At 51.5% G+C, this 26,047-nt stretch overlaps 1 long non-coding RNA gene across 1 annotated transcript; it reads right to left on the reverse strand.

Moving 5' to 3' along the window:
• Nucleotides 1-9,255: 9,255 nt before the first annotated feature.
• Nucleotides 9,256-18,834, reverse strand: LOC127052682 (uncharacterized). Its single transcript, XR_007774862.1, has 3 exons — nucleotides 18,603-18,834; nucleotides 11,916-11,998; nucleotides 9,256-9,641 (listed from the first exon to the last, which is right to left on the reverse strand). It is a non-coding gene; the product is annotated as an uncharacterized LOC127052682 (long non-coding RNA).
• Nucleotides 18,835-26,047: the final 7,213 nt, after the last annotated feature.

A 26,047-nucleotide genomic window follows, 5' to 3' on the forward strand; every position in this document is an offset into this window, starting at 1 on the left:
TCCGACAAAGCCTCTGTAACGTCCGGATACCGGGCCCCTGGCAGGGGGGGACCGCATTACCTCCCGGGATGAACGGTCAGGGCGACGATGGGTATATCTCTGTCCCCCTCAGCAGAGAGTCTCCAACCACCACTACCCTAGTTTTATTCAGTGGTGGCAGCAGACCTCCCAGCCTTAGGGGTACGAGGCTTCACCCCCTTAACTGTTGGGGGTGATTTCTTCTCTCCTGTATCTTTACCACAACAGGAGTGGTTCGCAGCAGTGGTGGAGCACTGCCCACTGCTAGAAGTAACCAGAGGCGGTCGTCCACCCTGAGCCTCCTCCTCCACTGGTGTGTCAGGTACACCTGAGGCATCTCCTCTTCACTGCAGATGTGTCAGTAGTACCGTCAACTGGGACAACCATCAGCTGTCTCCACGTGATGGATACTGTCCAGAGAATTGCCTCATGGACATAGATGTTCTTCAGCCAGGCCACCTCCTCCTGTAGCTCCTCCCACCGCTGCCTGAGAGATTCCACAGTAAGGCACCTTTCACATGGGATGCCACCCCCAGCCTGGAATCATAAAGGGAAATTGCAAATACAGTCTGTGCAAGCCCACACAAGAATCTGCGGTAAAAGCATCAATGCCTTTGGTTGCTCTGTCGGCTACAGGGCGCAGGTGGAGGAGACAGAAGCAGTGCTGGCACAGGTGTTTACGGTGTCCTCCTCACCATTTTAAGCCTCCCTCTGTCAAAAGTTCTCAAATTACTGTCTACAGCTCTCTGTCCGTCCCTTTGCTCGTGACAGAAAGGTTTTCGCGATGTGGCTCAGGGTATGGGTTCAAGCGGACCAATGGGTCACAGATGAGACGACAAGGCGACCCCTCCTCCCTTCCTACTCCCTTGCAAAACTCCCTGTTAGCAGCTCGGGTTCGCTAAGCTCCCCTGGTCGCTTGTGCGCAGCTTTATAAAGCCCTGCCTGAGTGAACGTGTGAATGCCCCGCCCACTGGTTAAGGCCAGCCAATTACCAGAGGCTTAGCTTATCAAAACTCCTAGTAGATCAACCTCCAACGCCAGCTACAGCACACGGTCCTTCAAACATGGTGCCATAGGCAGGCCCAAGCTCTGATAGGGACCTGTAACAGTAACTTCCTCCCCTCTGAGAAAGGGAGCCTCAGAGCAGCCGGATTCAGTAGGGAGCTGAGACCCATAGGCCCTGGGAGCTGTAGTTCCTTGACCAGCTCCCTGCCTTGGAGCAGAGAAGGAACATTTCCCAGCATTCCCTTGGCTGCTATCAACAGGAAAGGGAGGGGGGAAGCTGTGAGACTCCATGCGCTGCAGCTTGCTGTGGCTGGGGGGCTGGCTGCTAGAAGGGGGTGCCACCTGTGAATAGGGAAGAGGTGTGACCAAGGAGTAGAAGGCTTTGGCCCAGGTAGCACCCTCAGAAGACTTCCCCAGACAGGCTTAGGGATGCTGGTGTGACCTCGCCTGGCAGCCCCCAAAGATGGAACTGGGTGGACTAACTGGACAGGGCCCCTCTCTATCTGAAGCTGGGCAAGGGAGGTATGTGGATCCCACCAGAAGGTAAAATGGTAAGTAAGGAAGGGGAGGCTCTACTGGACCTGGACAGCTTCAGATACAGGACAGGAGGATTTCCACTTCTGAGCCATGAAAATAGAAATTGACTTTTCCTTTCCAGATGTATCTATATTCATAAAGTGAATCTAGCCCCTGCCTTCCAGATCTGAACACCTCAAAATCAGGAGTGTTCAAGCTCAATTTGGGCAGCTGTTACTTCATTTCTCCCAAATCAAATATGCTGATCCACTGTCATTTACTGTAGAAAAAGTAGGAGAAATTTGAGCAACAAACGTTGGGGTCTTCACAGTGCTAACGAGGGCTGGAATTGCTATTTTCAACAGCCATTACACTTTTTTTTTAGTTTTGTTTGTTTAAAAGGAAGACAGTGATATTGCACTGGCAAATTCCCCATAGAAACAAAGAATGGAACAAAAGAATAATAAAGGCACCTCAAATTTCCTCATTTATGTAGGACAGTCTTATTAGAAGGATCCAGACATCTTCCAATCACAGAAGCTGATAATTGTTCCACTTTACTGCAGTTCTGTAAACATGCAGGAACCTAGAGGAGGAAAGTGCCTAACTCCAGAGTCTGCAGCTGCCTAGGGCCAGTGCTGAGGATTTAGAGTCCCTAGTGCTGCCCTTGCAAGGTTCAAGCATGCTCAGCCTTGGCATTGCCTCCGCTCCTGCGGCTAGTAGCTGCAGCTGTCTAAGGCTGGCCTCTGGCAGTTGCCCCATGGCTGTAGCTAGAGAAACTACAAGTGGCTCTATGACTCCTGGGGCCATTAAGCTAGAGCACCTAAAGACACTGGAGTTAACCTCAAGGAACAGAGGTCACCAGTAGGAAAGGAATGTCGGGGGAGCAGGGAAGGCGGGAGCAGGTCAGGCTTGCAGAGGGAGCTTCCAGCTGGTTGGGAGCATGTCCAAAGTAGAAAGGGAACAAGTATGGGGAGAAGTGGTGGTGACCAGGTAGCAGACTAGCATGTAGATGGGAGCAGAGGGAGAGACGCTGGTGTCTTCAGATTCCCAAGGGCTAAGTCCTCACTTTGGGGAAATGGTGTTTGCAGGTGGCTTGCTCACATGGCAGGATGGGGGCTGAGGGAGGGATCTGTCAGAACTGATCAGTGTCTGCTGGCTTTAGGACTTTGAGCTGAGACTAGGACCACATGCAGTGACTGGTGACATGGGGGGGTACTGGAGACATGGCTAGAGAAGGTCTGAATGAAGGAAAGAGATAAATCTGGGGGAGTTTCCTTGGTCACTATGGAAGTTCTGCTCACTGTGGACACTGGTAAACCCACATGGGTGTACAGCTCAATAAGAAAACCCGCGGGCTGAGGGAGCTGTGTATGGCAATGCATATAGTCATGGAGAGGTGTGTGATCAAAATGAAAAATGTCTCTGAGGTTCAGTACCGGGTATACGAAGGCACCAATGGCACTGCCCCACCAGGCCCACACTCGGAGCCCACAGTGACTACACTGGGGCCCACAAATATGTTTGGTGCCAGGGCCAACAAAAGGTTAATCCCAGCCCTGACTGCCTGAGCACTATTTCAGCCTCACATTTTTGGGTGGAACTCCCACAGTGAGAGCTGCAGAGCACTCCCCCGCAAACACACACGCACACACTCGTCCTGGTGTTGGGAGGGGAACAGGAGAAAGGACAAAAGAAGAGATGAAGAGAAAAGGAGGGAGGGACAGGTGGATGGAGGAAAAGGTGAAACACAAAGGACAAACCCTAATGTCCCCATGATTCTAAGGGACAAAATCCCAGGTGCGGAATAAAATTCTGCCTCCTTAAGCTCATGTTTTCCATGCCTAGAATTCAACTCTCACCAGATGGATCAGACTGAACAGGTTTCACACCTCCAGGAGGCTCTTACCTTCTAAACAGGGACGGCTGTTTTCTAGTAAAATCACTACAAGGGAAGGAGAAAACTGGAAAGAGGTTTCTCCTGGCACTCACGTCCGTGAACCCTAATACTCTTTCAGTCCTCAGACAGAGACCTGGAGAAGGAGACTTGCTGAAGCAAAGACACAGGGGTCTCTGAGGTTTCCCTAGCCCCTGGCCCCTGACTGATGTCAGGATCTCTCTGTGAGGTCACCACCTGCTCACCAATAGTCTTTGACCAATAGTGTGAGGTCCTGCAAAAGGCCTTTGTGATGTCACTGCCACACCCCGCCCTTGCTGTGCCAATGTCCTGCCAATGGCCAGGAACTTTGGAGCTTTGAGCTACTCCCTGTGGATCACCTCACTCAAGGAGCTTTTCTATAGAGCATCCTCAGATGTCTAAGCACACGAGTGCCATGGCAATGAACTGACACACATGGCACCAAGATGAGATCATTAGTAGACTAACCTATAGGAGAAGGACACCCCAGCATTAGTAGGGGAGAATCCCTACTGAACATGCATTACACCTAGCAGCCCCTGCGTGGGGTCGGGCGGGGACTGCGGAGGGGGGAGACCTGGGAAAGGGATGGATGGAAAATGTCTGTGCAGCCGGGACATGGCCGGGGGCGAGGGGAGAAGAGCAGGTGACCCCTGAGGAGCGGGGAGAAAAAGGGAGGGCTGAGATCCCCTCGGAATTACCACTGCCCCCTCCGTGGAGACCCCCCTCCTCTCCTGTCCTGCCCCTTTTCTCCCTAGAGAGCAACAAGCAACATCCAAGCTGACACCCCCTTCCCTCAAACCCCTGAGAAGTTCCCTGTTCCCCTCCCCCCATTGTGCCCCATTTTCTCTCCCCTTTGCCAATGGCCAGTTCAGATCTCAGGTTTGGGGTGTTTCCCCCATTTTCACCTGCAGTGATTTGTCCTTGTGTAGGTGGGAAATGGTTCCCCCGAGTGATTTCTGAACTGGGCAGAGGCTGGGGGGGGGCCTGAGACAGGGACACCTCTGGGCTGGGCTGGGGGGGCCACTCTCTGCTGGCAACAGGGCGTGGGAAGGGCCAGGAAGGGGAGGGGGGAGCAAGTGTCCCCCATAGAGAGGGTCCAGCCCCAGGCTGCTACCAGTAGCACATTCCTGTCCTGGCCGGGGGGGGCTTTCTCCAGCTGGGACCTGCCCCCTAGGCAGCCCCAGGCTCTGGCCGCACCAGCCCCGCCTGGAGCCCCCAGTGAGAGAGAGACCCCGGAGGGGGAGGGGGAGGGAGCACTGGGCCCTGACAGGAAAGTGACTCTCTCCCCTCAGATCTTGGTGTTTTCCTCTCATGTTATCAAATATGCAGTTTGTGACACAATTTCTTTGCAAATCTCAAAGATTCAAATAAAATAACCTAAACATTTGTCCCACTTCTCTCTAGTTGTCTATTTCTAATTGGATATGCCCTGAGATTTTCCTGTCTCTAATTATAAAATAATAAGAAAATCTCAGATTTACACCTTTTCTCAGATTATTGAACACAAAATGTTTGCAAATGTTGCCCATTTCCTCTTTATTCATTTATCAAGTATTCATGTGAAACACTCAGATTTTACCTCCTATCAACAACTGATATAAAATCCCTCTGATTTTCCACTTTCCTCTCTATAATTTGCAAAATGGATCCAAAATCCCTGATTTCCACCCTTTGTCTTTCATTTCTGAACACTGATCTGAAAGCTCAGGTTTTCCCTCTGTGTCATTATCAAATGTCAATTAACAATCCTCTCAAGTTTTGTGCTGTTCCTTATGTTTCTAAATCCCAAAAACTTCTTCCTTCAGGGGAACCTGTTGCCCTGAGTCGCTCTCCATTCTGGATGTTGCAGGGGATTAAATTTCCCAGTGATTGTCTTTCCCCTCTCCTTTGAGGATCATTTGTTCCCTCTTTTAGCTCTGTTAGATATTTGCCAAAGAAAGAGACCAGCCTGATATTTAATACACATCAAAGCCAGAGGCCTCCCCCTGTTTGGGGATCAGTGGTTCGCAGCTGGTAGTGGGAGAGTTGTCTGGCCCCTTTTCTTTTCTCCAGCTGGCACAGGATGAGGGGGTCACTCTGAGTGCAGCATGTCTTGAGAAGTATCCCAAACCACAAGACAAATGGTCTCTGTGAAGGGTTGCTTCCCACAGTGCTAAGATGTAGCCACCTCTGGTAGGGATCCATGGTGGCTACTATTTGCTAGTGACAGGCCACGGAAATTTCTTACCTATTTTGCCCCTCCATGCCAGGCCTGCACAACATACGGCCCACGGGCAACGTGCGGCCCGTGAAGTCTCACTGTGCGTCCTGCAGCCGGGAATAAAAGTGCTCTGGGCTGCCCGTAGCCGCGGGGAATCCAAACCCCTTTAAAGTTCAGCCGAGGCCGGGATTCAAAAGGTTCTGAGCTGCCCGCAGCCGCAGGGAGCTCAGAGCTCTTTAAATCTCAGCCGCGGCCAGGATTTATAGGGCTCTGGGCAGGCGGGCGGGGAGCTCAGAGCTCTTTAAATCCCAGCCACCAGGGCCGGCTTTAGGCCAATTTAACCAATTCCCTTGAATTGGCCTCGCTCCTAAGAGGACCCCGCACCCAAGCCCCAGTACCAGCAAAAGCCAGTGCGCTGTACCAGGGTGGCCCAGTTTCCGCAGGGGGCAATTTAAAAGGCCTGGGGCTCCCAGCAGGGGCTGGAACCCCAGGCCCTTTAAATTGCCACTAGAGCCCTGCTGCTGGAGCCCTGGGGTATGGCTGCGGGGCTCTGGGGGCTATTTAAAAAGTCGAGGACTCCCATTGCTTCTACCTCCCCGGCCCTTTAAATAGCCACTGGAGTCCCGCCGCTTCCCCAGGGTTCCTGCGGCTATTTACAGAGCTGAGGCAGTGGAAGCAGGGGCGCCCCGGGCCCTTGAAATAGCCCCCAAGCCCCAGGCTGCTGCTGCTACCCTAGTGGGAGAGGGGAGAGGAGGAGGAAGAGGAGGAGGAGGAGAAGGAGGCACTCACCATAGAGGATGGGCTATACCCCCTGTATCTGCACCCCCTGCCCTGCCTGCAGCCAGCCCGTACCCAGCCAGCCCCTGCTGCACCCCCTGCCCGCACCAGCCCCGCACCTCCAGCCCTGATTGCACCAGTTCCTGCCTGGAGCCTGCCCATCTCCAGCCAGCCCCACACCCCCTGCCTTGCCTTCAGCCCTGCACCAACCCCTGTCTCCAGCCAGCCCTGCACCCCCTTCCCTGTCTTCAGCCAGCCCCTGCCACACTGCCTGCCCTGCCCGCACCAGCACATTCTGTTAATTTATCTTCAGTGCTTAGTGTGACCTAGTGTGCCTGGGGCAGTCCTCACTGCAAATGCCAAGGTCAGAGCAGGTTGAAAAAGGGAGAGCAGATGCTCCCCATACTGGTGGTTAACACTGAAGTTAAACTCACTGACCAGTCACAAACTGTGCTTCTGATCCCACACACTGGTTAACGAGACTCTGAAAAAAGAAATCACACGGCCCCCTTTATTGCATGACAGTTCTCTGACTCCTAATCAGCAACTAGGTCCCGTACAGTGAGAGGTTATTTAAAAACTCTGCTCACTGTGATACAGCATGGCCAGAGGGCAGCAGGAGAGTGATCCTAATTGGATCCAGGAAGTGGGTGGGTAGAAGGTTAGCCACATTACCCAGGTTTGGATCTCATCCAAAATACCATGCTGCCAGCCAATCCTTTAGCAGTTAAACTAAATGTTTAGAAGAAAGAACAAATGAAAGAATGAAGTTAAATTCCATCCTTCCAGACAATTCTTTAGCATCTAAACTAAAGGTTTAAAAGAAAGAAAGACAGAAAGAATTTAAATGGAAAAGCAGTCAGATACATTCCAAAATGGATATATCAGGTTCTTAGCAGTATTGGTGAGTTGCTGGCTTGAAAGTCTGTCTGGAACGCATTCACAGCTTGGATGGGTCATTCAGTCCTTTGTTCCAGGGTTCAGTTTGTAGAGAAGTTGCTCCAGAGGTAGGAAGGGGGATTGAAGACAAGATGGAGATGATGCAGCTGCGCTTTATATTCCTTTTGCCATGTGGCTTGTACTTCCTGTGTCCCAAACACAAGCTTCACAGCACATGGCATGGAAAAGCTTTGGAGGTTTCATTACACAGGCAAACCCCGGCATGTCTTGCTGACTCAATAGGTGTATCCCCTTGGTCCATAGGTTCATTGTACAGCTGATGACCCTCAATGGGCCATCAAACATGCTAGGCAATGTTGATGCCAATATGTCTGGGGGTGTCACCCAGAAAAACTGCACAAGTCTGGAAATACAGATATACCTTACATATCTGTAACTCACAATACAAAGGTGATAGAAACATAGAAACAAAATTATCATACTTGGCAAATCATAACATTTTCACTGACACTTTACATGGCATACCTAGCATGATTCATTGCAATTTTATCAGATTATATTATTTTATTATTAATACCAAAGTGTCTCACAATTTCATGCAGTCTCACACTTGCTAAACTAGTGAATTCCAGGACCAGTTCCCCAGGTCCTTGAAGATGCCAAACATTGTGCTTATGAGGGATTGAAATACCCACATATCTGCTGGGAACACACACACAGACACTGTGTCAATCTGTACCCCTGTGTTCACTCTTCTAGAAAATTATGATCAATTTTGTACCCAGTATGGCTTGTGAGGTATCATTAGAAAACGCATAACCTACTGAATATTATCCTCCTGTTAAAATGTGTAGTAACACTGTATGTAAAATTGTGAGATTTTACAGTATGATATTACTGAAAAAGTTACAGTTCTGGGGAACACCCACAGACCAGTTCCTCAGAGACAGCAAGGCAAACAGCTGGTCAAACAGCCATTCTCCTGCAGGGGGAAGGTGTGAAGACATTAAGGGCTGGTCTACACTACGGGGGGAAATCGATCTTAGATACGCAAATTCAGCTACGTGAATAACGTAACTGAAGTCGAATATCTAAGATCGGATTACTCACCCATCCTCACCGCGCGGGATCGATGTCCGCGGCTCCCCCTGTCAAATCAGCAACTCCGTTGGGGTTGGTGTTGTTCCGGAATCGATATAAGCGCGCTCGGGGATCGATATATGGCGTCTAGATGAGACGCCATATATCGATCCCCGAGCAATCGATTTTAACCCGCCGATACGGTGGGTAGTCTAGATGTAGCCTTACATTCCATCACAGGGACCTATTGAGGCTGTTGTGGAAAACGACCACAGGATTAATATTTGAATCAGCTCAGCCTGAGGCTCTTTTCTTGGTTACAAGCACGCAGGGGGCGACAGCTATTGGAATACTGTTCCCGAGCTAAAAATCACACAAGCCTTTTACAGCTTAAAACCACAAACAATGACACATACGTTGCACGTTAATTTCCTTATTTGGAATATATTGCAAAATATGATGCAGGTCAAAAGCAAGCTGAACAATCAGTTTTCCATATTTGGCCTTTCCTGTTATTTTTATTACACCTGGTGATATGGGAGCAAGACTCTCCATGTCTCAAGAAATGTCACTACCAACCTAGGCCATTTTCACATGCTGGGGTGCAATCCAGATCAGCGAGGAGTTGTGTCATCTGTAATCCTGGGTGAGATTCAGTGTTCTGCTGCTGGAGCTCCCCTGTCTGGATACTCCCAGCCAGCGTTCAAGGACGCACTGAGTGTCTGTATGATAAGTAACCCTGGACTGGCAGCTCTGACTCCAGCCGCCTGCTTGTTACACCCCAAGCACATTCTGGTTTGGGTAGAGAAGGCTCAGGGTTTGAGAGAAGGCTGGGGGTAGGAAGCTTCTGTTCATTATGCTGGACCTAACCCCAGTTTTACTTGAGTAAAGAGGAGATATTTGACATTGTGTGATGCTGCTCCTGTGCTCTGTTCCCAAAGTGTTCTGCAGCAGAGGAGGGTCTCTGGTAGTATGTATGTTACTGGCCTATTGGGGTGATGCTGAAACAGGACAGGGTACAGATGGCATTGTGGGGGTGGCATGAACCTTCACTCTTCATTTCCCCTTCCAAGAACAGAAGGGACAGGAATCCTTACCCAGCAAGACCATCGTCTCATAGTTCCCCTGCATGACATCTCTGTAGAGGGCTCTCTGAGTGGGGTCCAGCAGAGTCCCCTCTTCCCTGGAGAAATACACAGACACCTCCTCGAAGGTCACCGGCCCCTGAAAGAGCAGGAGTCCAATACTCAGTACCTGCTGACCCACTCACAACCCCACTATTCACGGAACAGCAGCACCAGGGAAATGGAAGCTCCGGGAGGCACATGTTAACAGAGTCCCACCCCACCTTGCTTACAGCAGCCAGGAGGCATCAGAGGGTAGAAAGAGAGAACCTTTGTGTCTCCCATCTGACAGACAGAAGCAGGGTCTTCACATTTATCACATAGCTACTAGCCAGAGCTTAATATAGGAGATGGGGCTGTCTCTGGACCCTGATAGTGGCTCCCTGGTAGGAATCCAAGCACTCTCCAAATAAAATATATGGAAGAAAGGGGAAGTCAATCATAAAGAATAGAAGTTAGAAGGTCAGAATTGTAGTGCCCATTAACAAAGGTTTAGAGAAAATAGAGCCTATCAAACTAACGGGATATCCTTATTGGATGAGATCAAAAGTTTGGTTGCAGCTAATAGTATTGATGTAATATACCTAAACTTCCGTAAGGGACATGACTTGATTAGCACAATATTTTTACTAAAAAAAACTAGAATGATACAAAATAAACACGGCATACATTAAATAGATTAAAAACTCTGATAGTAAATGGGGAACCATGATCGAGTGGATTTCTTTCTAGCAGGTTCCTGCAGGGATTGGTTCTTGGCCCTGTGCTATTTAACATTCTTATCCATGACTTAGAAGAGAGTACAAAATCATCACTGATAAAGTTTACAGTTGCCACAAAGATTGGGGTTGGTGGTAATTAATGAAATGTCAGTAGATTCAGGCTCCATCACTGAGAGTCTGGGAAGTTGTCCCAGCCCTGGCTGGAGGGTTATTTCCTGTTCCACAAAGAGGGGAAGTTCCATTCCCAACTCCTGTGCCTTGAAATTAGGACCTATCTGACACTACACCCCCATATTCATCATAGTGGTATGATTATAATATGATTAGGACATAATTATGATCTATTTTGTAGAAGATGCATCATGTGTGGTGTCACTGGAAAAGTTCTGATTTGCTGAATATGATTATCCTATTTGTGTGCACATATCATGTTCGTATCTGAAGTTATGGATATTGACTCTGTATCTGTATTTCAAATGTGCTTACTCTGGGTAACACCCACAATGAGCCTTTCAGGTACAACAATGAAGAAGCCAGACAGTGCTGATGGCTCAACAAAGACAATGGACTGTGGAAGAGCTTAGCCTTCCTGTGAATGTTTCAGCCAGCCTATGAGTCATGGCTACTATGACTCAGCAGGGCCTGTGACCAGACCACATGACACTAAACTCCATTTTAGTACCTGTATTTTTCCACAAACTGGACTAGGAACTGAGTTTGGAACAAAAGGTTCCCACCATATGGAAAAGCTACATAAGGTGGGGTGTGACATCATCTCTTGGCCTCATTCTCCACACAAGAGAACTTCTGGAAACACCTGAGAAACAAAAACGGATGTGGGGGAAGTGCTGCTCCCAGGATCAAGAGATTTCTAGCTTGTGTATGGAAACTTGGGGGACTGCTTGTACCATCAGTCAGGGTGAGAAATTGCTAATTCAAATTCTATCCATCTAGTATGTTAGGCTTAGTCTGAGTTTTGGTTATTTGCTAAATAATCTGCTTTGATCTGTTTGTTATCACTTATAATCACTTAATCTATCTTTCTGCAGTTAATAAACTTGTTTGATGCTTTATCTTAACCAGCGTATTTTGAGTGAAGTGTCTGGGGAAAATCTCAGCTTGTTGTGCACATCTGTCCCATATCGAGGGGAAGGGGAACTACATTAATGAGCTTGCATTATAGAGATCCCTGTGCACTATAAGATGGTATCATTCTGGATTTATACTACAGCAAGTGTGCAAGGTTGGGGAGTGGGAAATTGGCTCTTGTCTTCTATCTGTCCTTGAGTGGCTTAGGTAACGCACTCAGGTAGCTTAGTTGGCTGCATGGCGCCACCTGCTGTTGTGTTGGGTGATAACAGGCCCTGGAGAGGCTGGCGAAATCTCCAGCAAAGCAGTGTGAGAAGGGCCAGCCCAGCGTGAGGGTTAGAGGACACAGCAGTTCCCAGAAGCTCCACAAACTGCCTCCTGGGGGTGACAACCCATCACGCCCTACACTACACAAGTCTCAGCAGGTTTGTCACATGCTGTCCCCTCCCTTTCTCCACCCGAGATATTTCCTGCTTCCCACCACCTCTAGCAATTCCCACCCTCTTATGCATTTACTGCTCCTCAACCTCCAAGCAGAGCCCGCCACCCTGATAATCTCTTACCTGAGCCAGCTCCATTGCAGCCATTTCCTTGCCCCTGGGAGGACGAGATGATCTGCAGCGAAACATGGATGTTATTCTCTGGCCTGCCGGGGTGAAAAGGGCAAGGTGTGAGAATTCAGACTAGGCTTTTGTCCATTCCCCAAGCCGATTCCCCCCAGCTTTTCCCCTGCTAATGCACATTCTAGGTTCTAGCACACTGTGAAGCACAGAGTGACCTTATTCCAGTACAGGCCTAGCCCCCTCCCACCAGGGTGTAACCCTCTGACACATGGGGAAACCCTCCCAGTAACAGTCTCTCTCTTACACGTATCAAGTTTGCGGACAACACCAAGCTGGGAGGGGTTGTAAGTGCTTTGGAGGATTGGATTAAAATTCAAAATGATCTGGACAAACGGGAGAAATGATCTGAAGTAAATAGGATCAAATTCAGTAGAGACAAGTGCAAAGTACTCCACGTTGGAAGGAACAATCGGAGGCCAGAGAAGAGCAGAAACAAAGGAGTCACTTTGGGGGATTCTCCCTGTCATTGTCCCCAAGGCAGCTGTCTCAGGTTTACAAAGGTGTTTCATGTTCCAGCCTTTATACAGTCTCTCCTGGGAGTGCCCCTTTCATGGACTGGGCCTAGTTTTAGTTTTTGGTAGTTAACAATCTTGGTTTATTGTTCATCTAACCAGTATGTGTGGATTGAAGTGTGTTGGAAACTCTGTTTGGGATAACAAGCTGGTGCATGTCATTTTCCGCTGATGAAATGACAGACTTCATATGAGCTTGGGTCGTTCAGTAGCGTGCTGGACAGTGCAAGATGCACATTTCTGGGGGAAAGTTGGGCACTTGAGAATTTGCTGGTTTTCTCCTGAGGTGTAATTCATGAGTGGCTGTCTAGCAGCACTCAATACTGTGTAGCTGGGAGTGAGTTACATGCTGGAGACTGTGTGTTAATTGGCCAAGAGGGGCTGTTCTCGCGGGAAAACAGTGGAAAAGGCACCCCATGCTGGAGGACTGAGGGGACAGCTATTTAACAGTCCAGATTGTACTCTGGGTAACATCACAGACACTCATTATGACAGAGCCTCTTACAACACAGAGAAAGTAAATCCATGTCCCAGAAATCGAAGACTCCAGACAGAGGGCAAGTGTCCCTGGCACTGCTTCTTGCTGACAGAGAGGTTCAGAGACAGTGCGAGAATCCTGGGGAAGCTGGGAACAGGAAGCATGGGCTGGCGGGGTTCGGTGGAGAAAGGGAACAGGAAGGGCAGGGATATTACTGAATCCAGGATCTCAGCAGTACTAGATGACAGGATAGCACATAGTGCAGCCCATTGGAAAACACAATCCCAACTATACATACAAAATGATGGGGTCTAAATTAGTTGTTTCCACTCAAGAGATGGATCTTGGAGTCACTGTGGATAGTTCTCTGAAAACATCCACTCAATGTGCAGCAGCAGTGAAAAAAAGTGAACAATGTAGGAAATAATTAAGAAAGTGATAGATATGACAGAATATCTCATAGATCATATTTGTAAAAACAGCAAATAAATCCATGATACACCCACATCTTGAATACTGCATGCACATGTCACCCCATCTCAAAAATAGATATATTGGAATTGGAAAAGGTTCAGAAAAGGGCAACAAAAATGATTAGGGGTATGGGACAGTTATGCCAGACCTAACCCCCAGTTTCACTTGAGCAAACAGGAGATATTTGACACTGTGCAATACGGCTCCTGTGCTCTGTTCCCAAAGTGTTCTGCAGCAGAGGAGGGTCTCTGGTATTATGTGTGTCACTGGCCTATTGGGGTGATGCTGAAACAGGACAGGGTACAGATGGCATTGTGGGGGTGGCGTGAACCTTCACTCTTCATTTCCCCTTCCAAGAACAGAAGGGACAGGAACCCTTACCCAGCGAGGTCACAGTCTCATAGTTCTCCTGCATGACATCCCAGTAGAGGGCTCTCTGAGTGGGGTCCAGCAGAGCCCACTCTTCCCTGGTGAAATACATAGCCATCTCCTTGAAGGTCACCAGCCCCTGAAAGAGTAAGAGTCCAACACTAAGGACTTGCTGCCCCACTCACAGCCCCACTATTTGTGGCAGAGAAGAGTGAATCAAATGGAAGCTCTGGGTGGATCATAGTCAGGAGAGTCCCACCTCGACCTGGCTCAGAGTATCCAGCAAATGCCAGGGTGAGGGGATGAAGAGAGAGCCCCTTATCTCTCCCAGCATATCCATCACCCCCCTACTAGCCACTGACTGATACAGGAGATGGAGCCCCTAGCAGGGTCCAGGGAGAGCTCGCTGGTAGGATGCCCAACACCCTCCTCATTGTGAGGAGCGGGATATGAAGGGAGAGGCAGCTCCAATAAGCCTGACTCATGGGTGTCCCCTTTATATCTCACAGCAGCTGATGGTTAATGAGGTCAGGCTCCAGCACTAGGAGTCTGGTCAGTTTGACTAGCTCCATGTAGGTGGGTTATTTTCTCTCTTCACAAATTAGGGCATTTCCACCTCCAAACCTCCTGGGTCTGTTCCTAGAATCTAGGCCACTTAGTAAATAACTCCCAGCAGGTCTGCCACACCCTGGCCTCCTCCTTTCCCCACGCTGTGAATTTCCTGCCCCGCTCCAACCTCCAAACCAGACTCTGCAAACCTTCCCACCTCTGGTGTATTTGCTCTCCCTTTCCTCCAGCAGGAACCCACCAGCAACCCCCCGATAATCTCTACCTGGACTGACTCCACTGCAGCCATTTCTCTTCCCTGTCCCACGCCAGGCTGGGATGAGCTGGAGCAAAACATTCTGCAGCCTGTCTGGGGGAGAAGGGCAGTTGTGGGCGTTTCAGAACCGGTTTTAGTTAATTTCACATCACAATTCCCCCAGGCCCTTTCCCTGCAGACAGACACCCTAGATTCTGTCATGCTGGGAAATGCTCAATCTGTTTATTACAATTTAGACCTGGCCCCTCCTGCCAGGCTAAGTCCACAGACACATTTTTAACCTCCCTTCTCTCTCCCCTCACCCCTTCTCTGAACACAAGGCTAGAAAAGAGCAGAACCAAAGGAGTCACTGTGGGGGATTCCCTCAGACACTGACCCCACGGCAGCCACACCCCAGCAGGGGGAATATGGAGTCAGGAACTGGCTTTTGCTCTGTCTGATCCTTGTTTTGTTCACTGGAAAGTGGTTCTGCCCCAGGATGCAGCAATACATGTGTCTGGGTGGACTAGAGAGCTGGAAATCTCTCCCCCACATTCATTTCTCCCACTGCCCCTTTCAGTCTCTCCTTCCCCTGTCCTCTCTCCCTGCCCCTCTGGCTGGGACAGTCCCATTCCTGGGGGCTTTGCTCTCCCATGGCTGGATTTCCTCCTGGCAACCGCTAATGGGAGGAGAAATGAGGTGGTGTTGTTTGTGCAGAGTCACTTTCTTGCCAGACCCTAGGACATTCCCTGAGGTCTTTCAGTTACCTGGAGACTCTGGCTCAGAATTTAGTAGTAACAGGGCCCAGGACTGCCCTAGGGGGCTAGGACCAGCTGCAGAAAGTCATCCCCTGGGCCGGGCAGAGAAGAAGCTTTAATTAAGGTCACTTCCCAGCACAGAGCCCCACTGGGGGAGCAGCAGCTGCCAAGCCTGGTCTCCCAGATCACAATGGAGGCTGCAGCATCTGACCCAGGAAGCTGAACCCCAATATCCTGAGCAGAGAGGGACAGAGTGTATGAGCAGCTTCCCTCCTTTAGCTCTCTGGGGAGAGCAGCTAATGGGAGCCCCTCCTCACAGGGAGAATGGCTGATCTCATTTGACCCACTGTCCATCTGGAATCACTCCTTGTCTTTCCATACAGTGACTCTGGATTAACAACGGTCTCAATGACACCGGATTTCAGAAAGAATGAGTTCAGAACGCTGTGGAAAAGACCATCGTGTGGCAGTGCTGACTCCCTTCCCACCTCCCTCACCCCCGCAGATCTAGGACAAGGACTGGGGGCAAAAATTTTCCAAACGGAACCGAAAGTTCCTGCAGTTTTCAAAAGAGGAGAAAAGTAAATTCTGTGATTTCACACTAACAGTGTTTGCTAAGTGGACAGAAAGTTATCACAGTGACAGGGCACGTGACTGGGGAATGGACTTGGTGACCTGGTGACTAGGAGCCAGGACTCTGGTACAAGTTGACCAGAGAGAAGGATCATGGTTAGCAGCAGCCCCCAGACACCCCCTAGTACCCAGAGCCCAGACCCCCCAGCCAGGGGCCCCAGACACCCCCCAGCCAGGATCCCATCAGATATTCCCTGGGACGCAGCCCCCAGAGTCCCTGGCCAGGGACCCCAGATACCCCTCAAAGCCCCACCGGCCAGAGAACCCCCACCACACCATGATTGCCAGGTTGGGAATCCCAAAGGGTTCCCCCCACCAAGAGCCCCCAGCAGCCAGGGACCCCCTCAAGGGACCCCCCCCCACTGGGAACTCAGTCCCTCACTGCCTGCCTAGGAACTTCCCCACCCTCCAGAACGATCTACCCTGACATTTGCCTGGGACCCCCTCCTCTGCCCAGTGTGACCCCCTGATGCTTTACAGTGCGACCCATCACTCTGCTTCCCTGGCATGCCCTCACCTAGTGCCAGGGATCCCCTCCCCCAGCTCTGTGCACTGGGCATGGCAACAAAACCAGGAACCAGCGGGGGAAGCACAGACAGAGCCCCTGGCACAGAACCAGGCTCCCTCTAACCCTCTGTCCCGCCTCCCCAAGAGACACCCACCCCCACTGTTCTGCAGCCACCAGGCCCCCAGCGATACCCACCTCCAGGACCCATAGCCTCAGGGATGGGCACATCAGAACCACCACCCCCGAAAACCCCAAACCTCCACAACCCACCAACCTGACTAGGGTACCCCCTGCCCAGCCACCCAGAGGCCTCCCCCTACCACAATGCCCCTTCAGCTGCAATCTCCCCACACAGACACCTTCCCTGCCCCTGCAAGTGTTACCTCACAGAGTGTGAGAAGTGGCTAGAAAGTTAACACCACCTCCTGCTGGCCAGTCACACAGGCAGAGGGAGCCTGGGGAGTGCTTCTTTAACAGGAGAATGGAAGGCCTGGAGGGCAAGAAAGATCCACGGGCTGTCACTAGCAAATAATGGCCACCATGGATCCACCCCAGAGGCGGCTGCATCTTAGCACATTGGGAAACAACCCATCATATTCAATTAGAAATAAAACAACTAGAGAGAAGTGGGGCAAATGTTTGGGGTATTTTATATCAATCTTTGAGACACGCAGAGAGAACCCTGTCACAAACGACATTTGATAACATGAGAGAAAACCACCAAGATCGGAGGGGATTTGATGTTGCTATTAAATAACTAGTGGAAAAGGGGGACTGTTGGACTGGATTTTATATGACTGTCCAATACATAAACAGAATGTGATGGTCCCCCCCGGCCACGGGGCAACCATTCACGTGAGCAGCTCAGAGCCCTTTGAGGAGCTGATTTAAGGGCGGGGGGGAGCTGGAAGGCTCCCTGGACAATGGAAGGGGGCCGCAGGGGAATTGGGAAATGGGGTCTGGGCAGTCTCCATGGGGGATGTGCTCCTCCCTTCCCTTCCCTGCCCTGGCAGAGAACGGGAACCTCATCCCATCCCACTCCAGTGGGAGCCATGTTCTGGGGAATGACCCAGGGCAACAATTTCCCACCCAAACAAGGACAAATCGCTGCAGATAAAATGGGTGGGAAAATCCACCCCCCATCGGAGAGATTTTAAATTGACATTTGAGAAGTATGGAGAGAAAAGGGAAAATCAGAGGCAATTAGAGAGCTGATCATTGGGGGGGGGAGGAGAATCTCCCTGGATTTTATAGCCACGTGTGATAATGAGAGAGAAAAGGGGAAATCTTGAGAGAATGTGTGTGTGGGAGGAAGTGGCAAAAACAGGGACAGGATCCAGTTAACTCACCTCCCTCCCACCCCGGGAATGTCCTGGCTGCACAGAGACAGATCTACCCCCCCACCCCAGTGACCTCCCCCCCCTGCAACTCCGGCTTCTCCTCCCCCCTCGACACCTCCGCCCTCACACCAAAGGGGGGGGCTCTGCCAGCGCCTCCCCCTGAGCTCAACTCCTGCTCCTCCCCCCAGCCCGGATTGTGCCCTTTAGCCCCCCACGAACCCTGCCTCCAGCTGCCTGACCCCCCCCGCCCATCAATTTCCTGCTCTGCGCCCGCCCCTCCCACGCTCCCTGTTACTCCCCCGCCCCGCTCCAGCCCCGCCCCCAGCGCCCGGCGGAACGTTACGGCTGGTCCGGGCAGGGGGAAGGGCAGCGGCTTCAGCGGCTGTTACTGGGTATGCGCAGTGCCCGGGAGTAGCACATTGCTATGGGGAGGGATTTAATACACCGCCCCCCCCCGCCTGGCCCGGGGTCCGCCCCTCCCCCCCACACGACGGCCGGGCCCCGGCCCCCCCATCCCAGCGGGGCGGGCGGGCGGATCCTCCTGCAGCTCCACTGGGGCCGAGGCGCCTTCAAGGCTTCTCCCAGGCTCCCTGGGGCAGAGTCACTTTCCTGCCCCCCAGCGCCTCTCATTCCCCGGGGGCTCCGGGTCACAATGTCCCACCGCCCTTCCCCCGCCTGCAGCTCCGGCTTCTCCCCTCCCGCCCCCGCCAGCCACACCAAGGGGAACCCCCGGGCCCCAGTCTCTGTCCCCACCTGGATCCCAGCGGGGCCGGGGGCAGATCCTGGCTGCAGCTGAGAACAGCGGCTCCGCTCCGGCTCGGGCAGCTCCAGCGCTGCTGGCAGCACGTGGAGAACCAGGAAGCAGCTGTTCAGCCCGGGCTCCGCGTCACAATGTGCCAGAGCCCCGCCCCCAGGAGCTGCCCCGCCCCTGAGCTGAGCCAGAGCCCCGCCCCCAGGAGCTGCCCCGCCCCCGGGCTGTGCCAGAGCCCCGCCCCCAGGAGCTGCCCGCCCCTGAGCTGTGCCAGAGCCCCGCCCCCAGGAGCTGCCCTGCCCATGGGCTGTGCCAGAGCCCCGCCCCCAGGAGCTGCTCCGCCCCTGCTCTGTGCTGGAGCCCCGCCCCGAGGAGCTGCCCCGCCCCCGAGCTGAGCCAGAGCCCCGCCCCCAGGAGCTGCCCGCACCTGGGATGTGTCAGAGCCCCGCCCCCTGGAATTTCCCCATGTTGGGTCTCTGAGCTTTGTTCTCCTGCCGCCTTCTTCCCAGCACCCCCTGCTCCCTTCCTGTGTCTGCAAACACCCCCCCTCCCCCGGGGCCGGCTGCAGTGCTCGCTGAGGCTGACTCCAGTGGCTGAAGTTGCCTCCATCTCTGCTTCACCTGGAGGGGGAGAGACAAAGAGAGGAGATGGTCCCAGGGTGTGAAACCAGAATCAGGGGGCAAGGAAAGAAGGACTGTTTGGAAAGGTGGGTTTTTTGTGGGGGGGGGTGAGCCAGAGGGATTCAGAAGAAGTTGGGCAGCAGAGGCTCAGGGAAATTGAGGGGAACCTCCTGGGTGTCTCAGTGTTGCCCAGGGTTTGTACAGCACCTTGCATAATATGGGGTCTGATCTCAGTCATGGTCTGTGCAGCACCTGGGAGCCCTGATGTCTGTTTCCTGATCACAGGCTCTGGGAATGGAGAGAGGGAAACCTCAGCACCTGAAGGTTAATGCAGCCCTGTGTGCAACCCCTGCTAGGGTGATCCGACAGCAAATGTGAAAAATTGGGATGGGGGTGGGGTTAATAGGCACCTATATAAGAAAAAGACCCAAAAATCGGGACATCTAGTCATGCTAGTCCCTGCTGTTCTCATAAGGGGTCGGCTTAGAGAGGGTTTGGCTACACTTGCAGCTGTCCAGCGCTGGGAGTTAAAGCTGTCTTCCTACAGCTGTTTAGGGAAAGCGCTGCAGTGTGGACACACTGACAGCTACCAGCACTCTGTCATGGCCACATTTGCAGCGCTGTTGGGAGTGGTGCATTATGGGCAGCTATCCCAGCATTCAAGTGGCTGCAATGTGCTTTTCAAAAGAGGAGGGTGGGGTGGAGTGTGACACGGAGCGTGGGGGAGACAGAGCGAGTGGATTTTTGGAGCTGACACTGTGTCAGCTCCCTGCCTGGCAAGTTCAAGCCTCCTCCCCCACCCCTCTCTCATTCACTAAATGCAAATAGCCGCCTTTGTTTTTTTCCTCACAGACCAGATAAGCCGCTGATCCAAAACAGACCCCCCCCCCGTGCCCACCCGGCTGCTTCTCTCCTCAAGCAAACACCAGCTGTGGGTGTTCCAAAGGGATCCCCCTGCCTCTGCTCATTCACTGCAAACAGTAACTGTGTTTGGTTTTTAGATAAGCAGCTCCGGGAGCCTTGAGCTCACAACAAAACAAACAGAGGCATCACACCAAAACAAAGAGCGTTATCTCTACTTAAAAGCATTATGGGAAGGTTCCGGAGGTCAGTGACAGCGTAGTAAGATTAATCACTGTTTACACTGGCACCCCAGCGCTGCATCACCAGCTCTGTTCTCTTTATTCCTCTCGTCGAGGTGGAGCACATGCAGCACTGTAGCCAGGGAGATACAGCGCTGTATGTGCCTTGCCAGTGTGGACGGGGAGTAAGTTACAGCGCTGTAAAGCCACCACCTGCACTGTAACTCTCCAGTGTAGCCAAGGCCTGAGTTGTAGTAATAATAGCAGCCAAGAATCCGGTGGCACCTTCTAGACTAACAGACGTATTGGAGCATGAGCTGTCGTGGGTGAATACCCACTTCGTCAGATGCAACAATAGTCCCATATGGGCTAGTGGTCAGGATTCCTGGTTTTCACCCAGGTGGCCTGGGTTCAACTTCTGGTGTGGGAAGAGTGCAGAGCTTTTGCCCAGAGTGGAGGCAGGAAATGAAAGGAACAGGAAGGGATCCTGCCAGCAGTGGAGTTAGACAGTGTAGGGAGGGGACCCCAGAAGTGGGGGTGGGGCAGTGGTTTGGGGGGAGATGAGGGAAGGATCCCAGCAGTGCGGGAAGTTGACAACCTGGAGAGCACAGGCCTGGAATGGGGACCTGGAAGAGTGAATGTGTCCCTCTAAACCCATCAACTGCAGACTAGGCAGGCTTGGAAGAATTGTGTATTTGTTGGTAAATGTCAATTTCTGTGTAAACACACAACCCAATGGCAAAATATTTCCATCAATAATCATCAAAATTGACAGATGGGCAAAGTAAGAAACATGCTGCTTGAGAACTTATCATGTTGTAGGAGCAGCAGTGATCTGTATGCTCTGTATAACCTGTATGCTCAAAAGGTCTGTTAAACTCCCCCAGCTTGTGTCCTTTCCCTCTTTGAATGCCTGTGAAGTGGCTTTCCCACTCTCCTTTGTACCTCCAGTGAATGCCCTTCACCCGGCCCATCTGGCCAGTGGTTCGCTGTGTTACATTCTATTGCACCTCAGGGAGACTGATCTTCATCGCACCGTCCATCGCTGCGCTGTGGGACACTTACCTTAAAGGATCCTGACATCTCCACTGCCAGGCCTGTCCTGGGAGCGTGAGTATGAGTGTGACACCCTCCCCCATCCCTTCTTTTGAGCTTAGCTATCAAGCTAATAAATGTGCTGCTTTCTGCCAAACTCTGGGGGGGAGGGGCATTATTAGTCCTCTCTAAGCTTACTAACTGACCCAATTTTGGGTAACACAAGCAACATTGTTTGATCTGTTATTGTACCAAAGGGGGAGATGGTTGTCTATAAAGGAGGGTGAAGACTAAATGCCTCTGATGAGAATGGGATTTGAACCCATGCAGGCAGAGCATAATGGGGTAGCAGTCCATCACCTTAACCACTCGGTCACCTCATCTGAGCTGTCAAAAAACGGACAGGAGGAGAAATCTAAGGCCGGCAGAGATAGGGACACTAAGGAGTTTTTAAATACTAAGCGTAAGCAGGGTCTGAATGAGCTCCCCTCTCTCACCTAGTGAGGAGCTGGGGAAAGACTTCAGGAACAGACCGTGTTTGCATAGACACACCTACTCTGCCTAGCTATGCAGCATGATGGGGCCGCTTCCCCAAAATGACCAGTTTGGGATGGTCTTGGGTTACAAATCACTTTAGGATTGAGTGGAATGAAATGTTATTCTCCTTCCTGTATGAGTGAAGGGCAGCAGAACATACCTAGTCCGTCCTGATGGAGGGGTAGGTGAGTGAGGAATAGCTTTTATTGGACTGCAGAGAAGTGATTGAGGACGTCACCCTAAACCAGTGGTCCCCAAACATTTCACATTGTGCCCTCTTAGCCATGGCTGTGGCCCCTCGGAAGCCACGGTCAAGAACCGGGGCTGGGAGGAGTGGGGCTGTTGCTTGCTGGGGTGAGGGGTGCGGACAGGGGTAAAGGGGTCGACGCCGGGCTGGGAGCCAGAGTCTCAGGCTGAGGGTGGGGTTGGGGAAGAGCTGTGGCAGAGTGGTGCTCCCTCCCTGCCCTCTATGTGGGCTGGCTCAGGTCCTGAGGTGCCCCCATGAATGTTCCTCTGTGTCCCCCTAGGAGTCGCACCCCACATTATGGGGACCACTGAACCCTACTCGCTAAGCCGGGGCTAGTGATGCCAAACCCCCGGGAAAGGGAGAACAAGTGTGGGGGCCCCAGCACCAGAACCATGCCCCTACCTTCTGTCTGTGGCTCTACCCCCTTCCACCCATGGCCCCATCCACTGTCACTTCTGTTCCACCCCTTCCCCCACCAGCCCCACCCTATCACTCCTTTACCCCTGCCCCGCTGTGGCCCTGAGACCAGAGAAGCTCTGTGCCCCTGCTGCAGCCCCCGGGCTGTAGCAGGGAGTGGGAGCTCCTCCAGCCCTGGGGCTGACATAGGGGAGACTTTTCCAGGGGGACCTAACTTGGCCAGGGCCCCTGATCATGGGCCCCACTGTCCCCTTGGCAGTGCAAGGTTTGGGGAGGCTGAGCCCCCTTGTCATAAACAGATAGCTAAGGGTTAATGTTCTTTTACCTATAAAGGGGTAACACCAGTAACCTAAAACACCTGACCAGAGGACCAATCAGGAAACAAGACTTTTTCAAATCTGGGTGGAGGGAAGTTTGTGTGTGAGTTCTTTGTTCTTTGTCTTGTGTCTGTGGCGTCTCGGCTATGAGAGTGATTTTTCTATCTCCTGCCTTTCTAATCTTCTGTTTCCAAGTTGTAAGTACAAAGATAATAAGACAATAAGTTTATATTGGTTTTTTTTTGTATTTACATGTGTGTAGTTGCTGGAATGTTTAAATTGTATTCTTTTTGGATAAGGCTGTTTATTCATTTTTTTCTTTTAAGCAAATAACCCTGTATTTGTCACCTTAATACAGAGAGACCATTTTTATGTCCTTTTCTTTCTTTTTATATAAAGCTTTCTTTTTAAGACCTGTTGGATTTTTTCTTTAGTGGGGACTCCAGGGAATTGAGTCTGCAGCTCACCAGGGAATTGGTGGGAGGAAGAAGTCAGGGGGAAAATCTCGTTGTGTTAGATTTACTAGCCTGACTTTGCATACCCTCTGGGTAAGGGGGAAGAGAGATTAGCTATCTTGGTACTTCTATTTCCAGGACTGGAAACAGGGAGGGGGGAGTCCCTCTGTTTAGATTCACGGAGCTTGCTTCTGTATATCTCTCCAGGAACCCAGGGAGGGAACACCTGGAGGGGAGGAGGGGGAAGGGAAATGGTTTATTCCCCTTTGTTGTGAGACTCAAGGCATCTGAGTCTGGGGGTCCCCCGGGGAAGGTTTTGGGGAGACCACAGTGAGCCAGGCACTGTATAAATCCCTGGCTGGTGGCAGCTTTACCAGGTCCAAGCTGGTAACTAAGCTTGGAGGTTTTCATGCTAACACCCATATTTTGGACGCTAAGGTCCAAATCTGGGAAAAAATGTTATGACACCCCTCCCCCCTGAGCCTCCATTACGAGCCGCCCAGGCTACCACTGCTCAGTGTGTGGCCAGTCTCTGTGTTTTCTGCTGCTCGTTCTGGGGAGCCTGGCCGGCCTTAGGGGTGGTGCCCCCCGATAGCCGCCCAGGGCTCCAGGGGTCAAAGGGCACCGTGTGGCAGTGCAAAGGTGCTCACTGCTCTCCCCTGCCCCAATGCTCCTCCATGGGTCCATAGAGGTTTGAGGGGAGTAAGGAGCAACCCTATGTGCTCCATGCGTCCTGGTCACTTTTCCCACTTGGGCTGTGCTGTGAGGGGAGCATCAGAAGCTGCTGCTCTCTGCCCTCCCGCTATGCAGCCCGGCTGAGGAAAGTGACCTGGATGCAGGGAGCTCGGATGATCTCACTTCTTGCCCCCACATCCCACAGCCCCTAGGGGTGCCCAGATGAGCAGCGTTCCAGGGAGGAGTGGGGGGCAGCAATGCCAGCTGCTCCATGCACACAGGTCAGTCTCCCCATGTGGGTGCAGGAGGGGGTGCAAGGGTTTCTGTGATGCCTATTCTATCAATATCGTCACTCAATACCAGGCACTCAAATTCACCAGTCTTAGTACTTAGACGTTTAGCGTTTGTATTTAAGCACTTCTAAAATGTGTCCCATTTTAGCTGTCTGCTATTACATGATGTAATTGAGGGAGACTCTTTCATTTCACTGTTTCTCATCAGAACCTACCTGTACATTATCATCTTCCATCCTCTCCACCTTACTAGGCTATAGAGAATCCCTGTGAATAGTTCCTCTCCTAACGGATGTCTCTGTCTGAACCCTGTGCTCCTCAGCGCCTGTCGGCTTTCCCCAGCTCTGAGGCTGTGTCTACACCGCGCACCTTACCACGGTGCAGCTGTGCCACTCTAACCATGCCATTGTAAGGTGCGCTGTGTGGCCGTCCTTATCGCTGAGAGAGAGCTTCCCCGGCAACAAAGCCAAACTACCTCCAATGAGGGGCAGGAGCTTTGTCACCGGGAGCACAGCTCCACCTATGATGCGCTGTTCACACTGCCGCTTTTCATGGCTCAAATTTTGGCATTCGGGGAGTGTTTTTTCTCACCGCAGAGAGACAAAATTTTTAGCAACAAAAGCCGAAATTAAAAAAAACTCCTCTGCAACCTATTTAATTTTACCTTTATACAACCTTTATACTGCCTCCAGTTCTGGTATCCTCATTTGAAAAAGATGTTGTGAAATTGGAGCTAGGGCAGCAAAGAGCCACCAAATGTTCTGAGGGCTGGAGAAAAATGCCTTCCAGTGAGCTATTGAAAGAGCTCAACCTGTTTAGCTTATCAAAAGAAGATTGAAAGGTGATTTCATTGAAATGTTGAAGGGCCTTAATGGAGAGAAAAGATTGGGTATTTACGGGCTCTTGAATGGAGCAGAGAAAGGCATAACAAGACCCAATGGCTGGAAAGTGAAAAGAGACAAATTCATATTACAACTGAGGCACAATAGTCAACAGCGAGGATGATTCACCACAGGAGCAAGCTACCAAGGAAAGTGGTGGATTCACCATCTCCTGATGTCATTTAATGAAGACTAGATGCCTTTCTGGAATGTGTTTGCCCCCAAAGTAGCTGTTATGTCATACAGGAGGCCTGTGATATGCAGGTTAGATGCTCTAATGGTGTCTTCTGACCATGAAGTCGACTAATTTCTGAAAAACTGAGTGTAGCATTGGGAGCAGCGTCTGATGTTTTCCTGTCTAGCCGGCTTGCTGCCTAGAACGAACGCTCCTTGAGTGGGGTGATCCACAGGGAGTAGCTCAAACCTCCAAAGTGCCTGGCCAGGGGCAGGACATTAGCCCAGCAAGGGAGGGGTGTGGCAGTGACATCACAAAGGCCTTTTGCAGGACCTCAGACTATTGGTCAAAGGTGGTGGGGAGGTGGTGACCTCACAGAGAGATGCTGACATCAGCCAGGCAGGACAGGGGCGAGGGGCCAGGGAAACCTCAGAGACCTCTGTGGCTTTGCTTCAGCACGTTTCCTTCTCCAGGTCTCTCTTTGAGGACTGAGAGATTATTTGGGGTCATGGACGTGAGCGCCAGGAGGAACCTCTTTCGAGTTTCCTCCTTCCCTTGTAGTGATTTTACTAGAAAACAGCCGTCCCTGTTTAGAAGGTAAGAGCCTCCTGGAGGTTTGAAACCTGTTCAGTCTGATCTATCTGGTGACAAGTGAATTCTAGGCATGGAAAACACGAGCTTAAGGAGGCAGAATTTTATTGCGCACCTGGGAT

This window comes from Gopherus flavomarginatus, chromosome 5, assembly GCF_025201925.1.
Source record: "Gopherus flavomarginatus isolate rGopFla2 chromosome 5, rGopFla2.mat.asm, whole genome shotgun sequence".
In the NCBI taxonomy this organism is placed as follows: domain Eukaryota; kingdom Metazoa; phylum Chordata; order Testudines; family Testudinidae; genus Gopherus; species Gopherus flavomarginatus.